We start from the raw sequence: 12,911 nt of genomic DNA on the forward strand, positions 1-12,911 counted from the left end.
CCTTTTCTCTGTGAGCTCCAGCAACTTCTTAAGGATGGGATCTCCGTCTCTGGGCAGCATATCTCACTCTATGTCAAGGCATTTGTTTGTGATGCTCCCGCAAAGTCCTTCCTTTTAGGGATTAAGTCCCATTCAGGTTACTTTGGATGCAGAAAATGTATGCAGGAAGGTGAGTTTGTAGATGGCACTGTGGTTTTCTTAGACACAGATGCACCCCTGCGAACAGATGAATCCTTTGCCCAAAAAACTCAGGAGGATCATCACGTAAGGGATACGCCTCTCGCATCTCTGCCTTTAGGGCTCGTTTCTCAATTACCTTTAGATTACATGCATTTGCTGTGCATCAGTGTCACTAAAAAGCTGCTCCTGCTTTGGATCAAGGGCAGCAATTCCTACCGTTTGCCTTCCACAGCTGTAAAATTAATCTCGCAGCGGATGACTGACCTCAGGCAGTTCTGCTGTAGAGAGTCTGTTCACCTTCCACGCCCTCTGAGTGACTTAGGCTTTAGGAAAGCTACTGAACTTCGTTTGTTCCTTTTGTACCTGGGTCCAGTGGTGTTGAAGGGTGTGCTGGATAGAAAAAGGTATGAACACTTTCTTGTGCTTCATGTTGCCATTAGAATCCTTGCTAGTCCAAACGTGTGTGTCTTGTACAATAAGTATGCAAAGAGCTTTTTTGCTTGTTTGTTAGTTCTTTCAAGGATCTGTATGGTGAAGGGAAGGTCTCTTATATATAAATGTTGATGGCTTAGTACATCTGGCAGATGATGTGATCACCCACGGTCATCTTGACAGCTTCAGTGCTTTCTCTTCTGAAAGTTACATGTATCAACTCAAGCGCCTTGTCCGTAGCTCCACAAGACCCCTTGAGCGGTTGTACAATCGCCTGTGTGACCTGAAGGCTAGTGGCAAGCTTTATGCTTTTCAGCACTGCTCAGAGAAGTCAGTCACGTATCAGAAAATGCATATATGGGTGGACAGCTGCCAAACTCATGCAAAGGTCCACAATTCCAAGCTGCTGCTTTTCCAATGTTTGTGCTAGAGTCGAAAATAGGTGATAATTGCTGTGTCCTCTCTGATGCAACAGTCATTCTTGTTTCAGATTTTTGTTCCAACAATGAAGGTTGCAATGTAGTTGTTGGGAGGCAGTTCATGGAATTTCGAGATTTTTTCATCACACCATGCAAGTCAAGTGACCTGCACATCTTCATTGCTTCTAGCTTGTCTTCTTGCAAGGTTTGGCCAGTATCCAGTGTCCGCACCAAATGCTTGCTTTTGCTGTATGTACCCTAGGGTCAGAGCATGAATATTTGGTTATCCTTTTGCTTCACATGGATTAGTTCTTTGCAATAGTTTCAAACAGTGTTCCTGCAAGAAACTTAATGCACTCACTGCACATCGGTCGCTGGCCTCCTCATCCATTATTTTTCGGCTAGTTCTGTTCTACTCAACTTCCATTTTTCTGCCTCAGCAGATCCTTTAAGGAGCTTCAGTGCGCAATGGAAACCTTAAGGACCCCTTGTGAGAGTCCTTACTCTAACATGGCAGTGGTGTTCAACACAAATGCAACATTTTCAGTGTTGGCAAGGTAGCACTGATTATCGGCGTTACCACAGGTGTAATTGCAATTAGTTTTTCATTCTTTCCTGACAGATTGTTTTGCAGTCATTAGATCATGTCATTTTTTTAGTATAAACAATCTTGGATAGACTCTGCCGCAAACTGCATTTCATTACATGTCTTTGTTCCTCCATTACTGAAACTCTAAATATGTCTATTTGGCTCACTTATTTATATATTTCTTGTTGGTTTCGTTTGGTGTGTGCATTTCATGAATTGTCAGAAGCTTTGATTTTTGCAGATGTTTGCTGTTGTAAGATTTTTGAATGACGCATCAGTAGAAGTTGTGCTGTTAAATTGGGTTAATGGCCGGGACTGCTTATGGCCGTTCAGCTATAGAGCGTCACGGACGCTGAAAGCTGTCAAGCAGCGAGAGGGTCCAGACACAACGTACAAGGCATTTGAAGTTGTCGTCCTCAGCATAGAAGGTAAAGTGGCAGATATAAGCTGTTTTTAATTCCTGTTTGCTGCTAATGACAATCTGGTATTGCTGCTCATCCAGTAGGGAGGCTATCAGTTGTGAAAAATTAGAGATGCCAGGAATAGTGCAGTTGCTCAAGAGCTGGTGTGGATAAATTTAATCGTATTGTAAAATAATTTACACCGGAATCCTCTGGCTACAGTTCAAGTATGAGATTAGCATGAGATACATAAACTGCTGTGTATTTCTTACAGTTACAGGAATCAATAATAGCCTAAAAACATTAAGATGCAAATTTTTGCACTATTTAGTTTTGCCCATATTCTAAGACAGCATTTAGCATGTAAATAGTGAAACTGTACATACTATAATAGAGAAGGCATAGTTTTAAAGGTACCTTTATGCACTTTAAAGCTTAATATAATTGGCAATTTGTTTCTGCTCTATAATAAATCGGTGCCCTTTCATCACAGCATGTAGTATTTCTTGCCTGCTAAATGCGTACTTTCCAGCATTGTTGGTCTCGCATGGCTTTGTGAACTCTGCTTTTGCCTGTTATGCAATTCATTGTAGCTCATTTTAAGTGTGGCAAAGGACTCATTTTCAGGTTTTAATGGTTCATTTCTGCTAAAATTTTTAACAGTACAGAAAAGATTACGGTGTTATCACGTGCATATGACGTAGGCCAGGCCAATGTTTTTTTTTAATGTGCCTCCTTCGCAGAGAGTACACCTCAGGAGGTCTGATACAGCCATCGTGCTCTGGGACCTCCTTCTGTATATTCATTGATTTACAGTTTATATCATCAAATTATATCTCCGAATTTGGAGCAGAGAGGTTGTGTATTAAGTTACTCTAAGTAATGGTGCTTTTGTTTGTGTACATCTCTGTGCCAGTCAAAGCTGCGAAATGCAGGTAAAGATTTTATGAATGGTTTAATTACTATAGACCTGCTACATTTCCTTGACTGTAATTGGCTGCTGAAACTGAGTAATTTTAACCTGACTTTGTTCTAGACACATATGAGAGAGCCAGGCAAAAGCTGGCAAAAGCACAGGTCACACACGACCTGGCAATGCCATCTGATCAAGGTAATCAAGCTTTATATAGGTTGTTCAATGTAGTTAGCATATGGGCATAGCATGTCAGCTACACCAGCACGCTGTCTACAGACTTGAGTCTTGTTTGAACTTTATAGAGAGGAACTAAACATGTTTGTTCTGGGAAGGAAAAATGTCGAACAAATGGATGTGTCAGTTTAACAGTTGAGTGTGGGGTCATTTCTGGTAGAAGTTGCCTTTCTGTGCAAGACTGCATCAAGTAAAGAGCCGATGGTTGGAGCCTGTCAAGGCAGTATACTCCATTTGGTCGTCAATTTGATTTCATCATTAGTTGGGTATTATTTATAACTATTATTGATAAAAGTGAGGCCAGCAGTGTGCTTCAGGCACCAAAAAAAAGGAGAAAATGTAAAAGGAAATGCCATTAACAGTGCCCTTTCGATGCTTCAGTCCCCTCATCTATATTGCATGTTTAAGAGCGTGGACTTGGAGGCTAAACATGGATTTGCATAAATTTAGCTAAGTGATCACAGGAAATTTTAATGAGGCATATGCACTGTGCAATTGCAGAATGTTGCGTTTTTCACCTAAGTAAATCACTAAAGTTGTGTACTGGGAAACTGCCGACATCTCGATTCTTAGACAAAGGTCGTGGGAAGCGGAGGAAGCGGGTCCTTGCGTGCAGTTTATCAGGCTCAGACTCTGAAGATGGAATAACTGATTTGCCATTGCCACCCTTTGGCCAACAAAGGTAAGCAGCAGTGCCCTGTTATAATTGTAACATTAAAGTGCTGGGATCTATGCAACTAACACACTAGGAATTATGAAGTTTTTTTTTGTGATGTGCTTGGTAACAATTTGGAGAGAAAAAATTGACTGTACTGCTGGCAACATTTTTTGGTAAGAAAATGCTGGTGGCCATGCTACAGTGCTGCTACAGTGCTCACTGTTTTTAGAAATATTTTCTGCATTTGCAAGTATTGTATAAGACAAAGACCCTGTTCTCTAAATGAAGGATGCTAAATTTGCCTGAAGTGAAGTTGCCATTTTGAAATGTGCAAAATTGTGCACAGAAGTGCCTAATGTGCAAAGAATATGGAAAGTTTCCCAGTCAAATAACAAAACTGAATTTCAGTAGTACAAGTATTGTATTCACTTAGGACGAACTGATGGGCTAGTTGGTTGCAGGTTGATTTGGTCATAGTGTGCATAAGCGATCACTGACAGAGAAAATGACACCATGAAGCACTGTTCTTCGTAGTGGTATTTTCTCTCTGTTCACTTCTGTATGCCATGATCAGATTAGACATGTTCTGTATTCAGAATGGAAATACAAAAAAAAACTGTTTGGGGTGACAGCAATCAAAACTGTCTTTTGTTACACGAGTCCCCCTCTGGCCTTTGTCAAGGAACGCAGTTCCCAAGTTGCCACTCAGTCTCCTCGAAGTCATCAAGGCCATTCAGGTTAGAATGGTATTTGCTTGCATGCTTTTAACAAATGGTTAAAGCTTTGTGTCGTAAATTTAATTGCTTGGATATAGTGCCATCAGGTAAATAAAAATAATTAAAGTGCTTGCCAGTACGCAACATGAAAGAACTAAGCCCAAACAGGACAATAGTTTGCTATTATAGGTTACATTTTAAGGAGGCTTAATATGCAAGATTAACCAAAACTTCAGCTTTGTCAAGAAAGTGCAGTGCAGCTCTGTTCAAGGATTTCTGACAAGGAAATATCAGACTCTGCAAAAAAGACATCTAAAACATAATGCTCTCTTGCTTGGAGCAGGTTTACAAATGAAAGTTTAATGACCTGTGAAGCATCATAATTGCCAAAGTACACAGAGTAAGGGTTACCACATGCTGCCTACTAATGGCAAACATCCACATCAGAACAGATTCATCAGTTTGCTTTGCATAGGAAACTTTTTGAGAAAGTTTATGATTAAACACGGATTTTTGTATGTTTTAAAAATTAGTGCCAGTGCAGTCACCTGTGGAGTCACCTCCTGGCAGTGGCCAAGATGTTTTGGTGCCTTGCTCTGCACAAAGTATGTGTAACAGTATAACAAATTTACTATCAAATTTCATTGTGTGGTCTTTCATTACTTTGCTTTTTTCTGTTTGAAAGTCAAGGGTGACTCAGCAGGGGCATTTCATAGACTAACCCACGGGATCTCGGGTTTCTTAGCTTCATTGAACAGCGATGGGTTTCAAGACATGCTTAGCAACTGCATGTGACCTAGCTTTGTACCCTTTCTGCATAAGATGGAGGCGGAAAACAGCATGCAGATGCGTAGTCCATCAACAAGTGGGCAGCATCAGTTAATAATGCCTGGCTGCATATTGAATAGTCTGCTGTTTGCAGTTACAGTACAGCATAGACCGCTTATAACGCAGGTCGTGGGAGTTGGGAAAATCCGCAATATAAGCGGTACCGCACTATATCAAACACGTCATTTTTAGGCTCTTATTCACATGCAAATATGGCCAACCTACCTTTTATTGAGTCTTTTACAACTTAACGCCCAATAAAGCACCAGAATTGGACACTGAACAAAAAAAAAGGAATTCAGACATTATGAAGCATAGAGCACTATGGAACTATAATAGGTATGAAGTGGTTAGAGGGGTATGGAAGGGAATCATGGTACCGGGCCTCACATTTGGAAATGCAGTCCTGCGCATGAAATCAGAAGTACAGTCAAGTCTAGATGTCAGACAAGGAAGTGTAGGAAGGCTAGCCTTGGGAGCCCAAGGGAACACTCCGAATGAGGGTGTCCAGGGAGATATAGGTTGGGCGTCGTTCGAGGTTTGGGAGGCAATCAGCAAACTGAAATATGATCAGAGACTAACCCAAATGGAGGAAACAAGGGGGGCAAAAAAGGTGTACAAGTATCTGTACATGATAAGTATTAACACAAAATGGATTGGCGAGTGGATGGGAAAGTCATGAACGAAGGGGAGGTTGGAAGATTGGTGGCGGAAATCAAGGAAGCGGTGAATTTGGAGGGGAAAAGGATAGCCAAACTAGACATTGTACGAGCGAAATTGAAAGATAGGGAAAGCCGCCGCAGTGGCTCAGTGGTTATGGTGCTCGGCTGCTGACCCGAAAGATGCGGGTTCAATCCCGGCTGCGGTGGTTGAATTTCTTTGGAGGAGAAATTCTGGAGGCCCGTGTACTGTGCGATGTCAGTGCACGTTAAAGAACTCCAGGTGGTCGAAATTTCCGGAGCCCTCCACTACGGTGTCTCTCATAGCCTTAGTCACTTTGGGACGTTAAACCCCATAAACCAAACCAAACCGAAAGAAAGGGAAAAGAAAAATCAATTAACAATGGGGAAGTGTAGGCTGGGTGGTGAAAGCTGCCGCCCGATACAAAGGGTAAAGCCATTATCATCCATCCATCCAACGGACACAACCGCATCCGCATCGACAGCTGGGTTCGCTCGTGGTGTGGTCCCTGCTCGTGGTGGTCGGCGCGGCTGTCATGAAAGGCTTGTACAAGCATGAGTAAAAGTACTTTTAACTATTATCTGATAATATAACTTGAGCGCAGCCGGTATAGTACACTTACCTCACACAGCAAGCTGTATTTATTGTGCGGACAACAAGATACTAGGTTCACTTGCATAATTTGTATGCCTTTTTCATTAATTTAGGGCTCCAAAAAGAGATACGATTTCACGAACACATACGAAAAAAACTCCATGATGGTCATTACGTGCATACATATACCCCTCACTTGCACCCCTCGCTGGTCAAAAAAAAAAAGATTCCATATACAGGTCGACGCAACCCCCATCCCCGCGGGATGGTATGACGCCGCATGCGCAGCTCTAAGCAATAAACGCATATTGATACAATTGCAGAGCCAGCAGTCAGGAGCCAGTGGAGATAAACGGCGGTAAAAGTCGCAATTGACTAGCGGCGAACCAAACCGCCAGCAGTTCGGTTGTTTTGAATTCCGGACACCTTGTCCTGGAAAACAACCGCCAGCGCGAGTGGGCCGGGCAAGCGGTGCACGCATATAATTTTCTTTACCGGAACTAATTTAACAAACGAATTACGAACTTGTTACAAGTGGAGCTGCCACTGAATGGGCACCGGGCTTACTACCCGTCGTGCTCGCACCTCGCATGCAGTTGACATTGCTTTGGCTTGGCTTGGCCAGTGGTGTGGTTACATCTCCACAGCAATGTGTTTGCGCCGATCTTCTACAGCCTGCCTTGCGCCCATCCGCGTGCACGCTGGTGCATTTTTTTTTTCATATGTGCTTGGGTAATAAATTCTGGGTGCGCATTTACGCGAGGGCGCAAATTATGCTAGTAAATAGGGTAGCTTAGCCCCCTCCTTGTTGGTTTGGCTGCGGCAATTTTCTGAATTTTAAATTGACCGGTTGGTGGATATTGATTCTTTTTCGGTCCTGACGTCATATAGACCAGATTTTTGAGCCTCTCCAGGGCGCGGCCATTTTGCGCCGACTGGCGCGCCGCGGTGCGGGCGTTTCTTTGGGGACTGCGGGGCTGCGGCAGTTCCGCGGCCGCGCCTGCATAAAGCCGCGCTTCGGGCGCTAAAAAAACATTGTCGAGCATACTTCCGCTGCGTGGCTGTGTTGCAGGAAGTATTTACGTTATCAAAGCGATAACATTGACGTATTTTAATGACATTTAGTTTGACATTCAGATTAATTGTGCCGGCGCTTAGAACGCGCTCGTGCTTATATCGAATTCCGTCTTGGTGCTCCACCGCAAAGAAAATTTTTGTTCAATATCAAGCATTAGATGTGCGGCTAGCATGCAGTTCCAATTCCCATGCACTCTTATTCCTTCCTGCCGGCCGGCCATAAAGCCCCCCTCCACAAACAGGGCCTTCTTGTCACCGCGCCAGTTATCAACAAATTACACCTGTGAGCTCAACTGAGTCGCAGTGCCAACAGAAAACAAATTTTGTCATGGTTTATGCAACCTGGTGCATAAAAACGTACTTTCGCTTAATTTATCAAAGCTTGAATAGATATGAGCAGCTAATCCAGCTTTCACTAATTCTGAGGTTCGAAGTCGCGTTATTTTATTCAGGAGCTCTCGCCGCGTGTGAGAGCGTTGCGTAGCCGTTTGGCTAAGTGTAGAAAATGTAATGAAATCGCGCATAGTATTTTCCTATGAATAAGGTAGATACCGCACCGCTGCGGTGGCTCAGTGGTTACGGCTCTCGGCTCTGGCCCAAAAGACGCGGGCTCAATCACGGCCGCGGCGGCCGAATTTCGATGGAGGTGAAATTCTAGAGGCCCGTGTACTGTGCGATGTCAGTGCACGTTAAAGAACCCCAGGTGGTCGAAATTTCCGGAGCCCTTCACTACGGCGTCCCTCATAGCCTGAGTCGCTTTGGGACGTAAAACCTTAATAAACCAAACCAAGCTAGTGTAGATACCAACAGCAGAAAGATACTATAGATAAACCTTTACCCCCCAGATCCCTCTGACATGCGTGCGGAAAAAGCAGCTGAAATCGGTAGCGGTCGTGCTTACAATCGTGTCATGAAATGTGTTTAATGGGAACAAGAGCAAGCTCAGCGCAAGGATGCCGAACACGTACTGGTGATCGAAAACACGCGCTCCGTCGGGACAACCTTCAGTCTGCAGCTCGCCTATCCAGTTACTATACTCCACTGAGTCAAATCAGTAGATCTACATTCTGATGCATAAAATTATCATAGATGATATCGCACGTAAAAGGCGACAACAAACGACACGAGTACAGCGCAGAAATCTGCTTAGAAGTGCCGGTTTCCAGTCCGTACACTACCTGGTCGACTACCCTCGGATGTCACGTTAACGAGTAACTGCGCGCAAGATAACCGCAGTACTGTCTGGAAGAGGGAAAATGTGAGTAGTGACGCACAGCACACACCCTCATACGTTAGCTGATGAAGCACAACGGCAGAAGCGAACACGGAAACATGCGTTGTACGCGCGGCGCCGGCGCGACCCGCAGTCCCTCGGGCCGCGCGCGCCGAGAGATGGCGACTGGTGTCGAGAGTAGGAGCGCGCCCGCAGCCTGCGTGCGAGGGTAAAAAAATCTGGTCTATATTCGAGACTCTGTGGCACTCTTTTGTTGGTTTTGACGAACTTACCCCATTATGTTTTTTTTTTTATCTGAAATTAACAAGAGCTAATGTACTGCAACTACTGTTTGCATTAACTGCTACATGTCTATTTTTTTTCATGAAGTCTGGAAAATATCTTTAGAACAATTGCAGTCCTTTTAATTAATTCTTGGCTGTGGGATCTGTGATCAATATCTATGCAGTTTATAGACTAGTTGCAAACAAAATTGCTCTTAGTCGCATTTAAATGTCGCCAGTCTGCTTCAAAAGTGCTCCGAAATAGCCGACAAATTGCTCCAAAATGGGAATTTTGCTGCTCCAAAATAAGACTTTTGGTGCTCCCGTGCCTGCTCCAAAAAGCTGGAGCCTGCTTCCACCCCATCACATACATCTGTAGACAAAGAACACAAAAACTCCAAAGAAAAAGAAAAAAGGAGAAAATAAAAAGAGAAAAGGAAGACACAAAAAGAAACTGATGGTCAACTCTCTGCTATCAAGAATTGTTTTAAGGTCTGTTTAAAATTACATACTGAACGCGAGTTTTTAATATTCAGAGGTAAGGTGTTCCATTGTGAAATCGATGAATACTGAACAGTCTGCTTACCATAGTTAGTACGAACATATGGTAGCAGAAAATTGTGGTTAGAAGGAAACCGGGTAGTGCTGGAATTGGTGAGTGGGGAAGATAAAAACTCAACTGCTGGTAATTGGTTGTTAATGATTCTGAAGAACAATATGCCTAAAGAAATTTGATGAGCTCTGAAACAGGATATTGTTCATACGGGGTAAAGATCTGGCATTAGTATTACACAGGCTGGATGTAATAATTCTTATAGCTTTGTTCTGGATTACCTGAGTTGATGCAAGGTGAGAGCTGTATTACTCCAGCATGTTAAGCCATAAGTGATGTGACTACGTATAAATGAGTGAGTGATATAATGCGATCAATGTGTTAAAGCTAAAGTATGGTCGTGCTTTAATAAGAATTCGTTTCCCAGGTGCCATTTTTTTAATAACTTAAGTAATATGGTCATAATACTTGAGATGGTTATCGAGGTGTCCCCCGCCACGGTGGCTCAGTGGTTATGGCACTCGGCTGCTGGCCCGAAAGACACGGGTTTGATCCCTGCCGCGGCAGCCGAATTTCGATGGAGGCAAAATTCTAGAGGCCCGTGTAATGTGCGATGTCCAGAGCCCTTTCCAGAGCCCTTCACTACGGCGTCCCTCATAGCCTGAGTCGCTTCGGGACGTTAAACTCCAATAAACCATAAACCGTTATCGAGGTGTACACCAAGGAACGTAGCTGTGTTAGAAGGAAATATAGTTTGGTTAGCGATATTGATAAATGGAATAGAGGCTAACTTTCTTTGATGCGAGCTAAATACCATGAATTTTGTTTTAGAGGTGTTAATATAGAGCATATTATTGTTACACCACGGAATGATATTTTATAGGTCAATGTTTAGTTTAGAAATGAGACGAGAGGTGTCGTTATTGGAGTGAAATATAGTAGTATCATCTGCATATAAAATGCATTTTGAGGATGACAGATAATTAGGTAAGTCATTAATATATATATAAGAAACAAAAGTGGACCTAGAATGGATCCTTGAGGTACACCTATATTAGTAATTTGAGGCTTAGAAAAAATGCTCGAGTTACAAACTGTTTGACATCTATCTCGTAAGTAGCTTTTTAGCAGGATGAGTGGTGGTTCACATATACCTACTGATTCAAGTTTAGCAAAGAGAATGTTGTGGATTATTGTATCAAAAGCTTTTGTTGAATCAATAAAAACTGCTGCAGTGCGAAGCCCTTCATCTATTGCATTCTTTAGTTGGTCAGTAAGTGTATTGAGGGCAAGATCTGTCGAAAAACCTTCTCGGAATCCATACTGATGAGGGGAGGGGATGCTAAACTTATTGAGGTAGTTAGGTGAACTTTTTCAATTAATTTTTCGATAATTTTGCTGAAAAAAGGTAGTTCGCATATGGGTCGGCAGTTTGATGGTATTAAGCAGTCGCTCTTTTTGTAGATGGGAATTGATTTGCCTTTCTTAAGTTCGTCTGGAAAAGTACCCGTCTTAAAAATTAGATTGACAAGAAAAGAAAATACATCTGCAATTAGAGGTGCAACCATTTTGATGTGGTTGGGGTGAATATTGTCAGTACCAGGACTTGTTAATTTCTGAGTATTTATGGCAGTTAAAATTTCTTCGGGTGACGTTGGAGACAGGAAAAATGAGCATGAAATGTGGCTAGCCATTCTGATATGGTGAGGTGATGGTGGAGACTCATTAGCGAAGAAGAAACTGCTAAAGACTTCAGCTATTTCAAGTAGTTGATCACAGTAGACAACATTATGTAAAATCCTGGATACTTGGTGATTTCGTACATTTCTATTCAGAAACGTGTTAACTATTTCCCATTTTTTTTTTGCATTCTTACCAACTTCAAATACTCTCTGTTCAAAGTATGTCTTTTTAGCCACTTTTAATTGAGCCGTAATGTTGTTGCTAAGTTTTTTGTATCTGGTGTGTAATTTCTTGTTGAAAGGTTGTTTTTTAGTTTTTTTATATAAGTTCTCACACTTTCGCAGAGCACATAAGAGTTTCTCTGATAGCCAAGGATTATGTGGAAAGGCTACAGCCTTTTTACATTTCATCTCTTGCGAGTAGGTTCCTATGCAATTTGAGACTAGCGACAAAAATTTTAAAAAGACTACCTGTGGATTGGTAAGTGATTTAATTATACACCAGTCGGTATGTTTAATGCTATTAATAAATTCATCTTTTTACAGAGCCATCTTAGTGCGAGAGGCTGAGCTGGGTTTCATATTGTTATCGAAGCAGGTAAGTATAGGTCGGTTATCAGTAATATCGATGCCAAGAACACGAGCTAGTGGTGAAGATAGCAAATGGAGAGAGCATGATCAATTAGTGATAAAGCTTCAGGACTATGAGTAAAGCCTTAGCACTTAAAGGGGTGTATAGCAGGTTCCTATAATACCACTGTTGCTATGGTACTTTTACAATGCCTATAACTGCCTTCTTCATTGCTAAATGCTTTTTGTATGAATGCTTGTGAAGTGCAATGGGATGTGGTAGTTAAGTACTCTTCTTTATTATTTTTTTCACCAGATCTTGTTTATTATTTTTTGCAGCTTCATAAGTTCAAGGATGTATTAAATCTGCAGTTTTCAGGCCGCTACTATGCTACTGGTAAAGGATGCTACTAAAAAAACTTCTTCGTTGCGAAGTTCTTTTGGATGTCATGAATATTAAGTGTGTACTGTCATATGTGCCAGTGATACCGTTGTCCTTGCTGAGGGCTGAGGTATTTATTTCTTGAGTTTCCTTAATTTCTTTTTTCATATACATTGCCAATTTGTTCACTCATGAGTCACTTTAATGTCCAGGCAACTGTGCACATTACCAGAGCATTAAATTGGGCACATGATGGGTCTCTCTCACCCGCTTGGGCTACACTGTCTTTTCATTAAGGGGGATTGCCTCTTTTGGCAAAAATTGGCTACTCCAGTCAGGTGCAGTCTCAACATATGGCTGAAAACATGTGGCCTAGATTGTGTAATGATATCTGCGAGTTTGACTGGGCTTACTGTTCTGGTGTGTTTTCTCACCTGAGTTACGGGCTTTTACCAAGTGGTGTCAGATCACTGCGCATGATTCTTACCAAGCTACTCGTGTC

General features: G+C 42.3%; 1 long non-coding RNA gene across 1 annotated transcript; it reads left to right on the plus strand.

Moving 5' to 3' along the window:
• The first annotated feature begins 2,730 nt into the window (after positions 1-2,730).
• On the plus strand, positions 2,731-12,077 carry LOC149357300 (uncharacterized). The gene is made up of 4 exons (XR_016289898.1): positions 2,731-3,132; positions 3,745-3,853; positions 4,520-4,566; positions 12,004-12,077. It is a non-coding gene; the product is annotated as an uncharacterized LOC149357300 (long non-coding RNA).
• Positions 12,078-12,911: the final 834 nt, after the last annotated feature.

Source organism: Amblyomma mixtum, chromosome 3 (genome assembly GCF_055824585.1).
Source record: "Amblyomma mixtum isolate Tamu chromosome 3, ASM5582458v1, whole genome shotgun sequence".
Classification (NCBI taxonomy): domain Eukaryota; kingdom Metazoa; phylum Arthropoda; class Arachnida; order Ixodida; family Ixodidae; genus Amblyomma; species Amblyomma mixtum.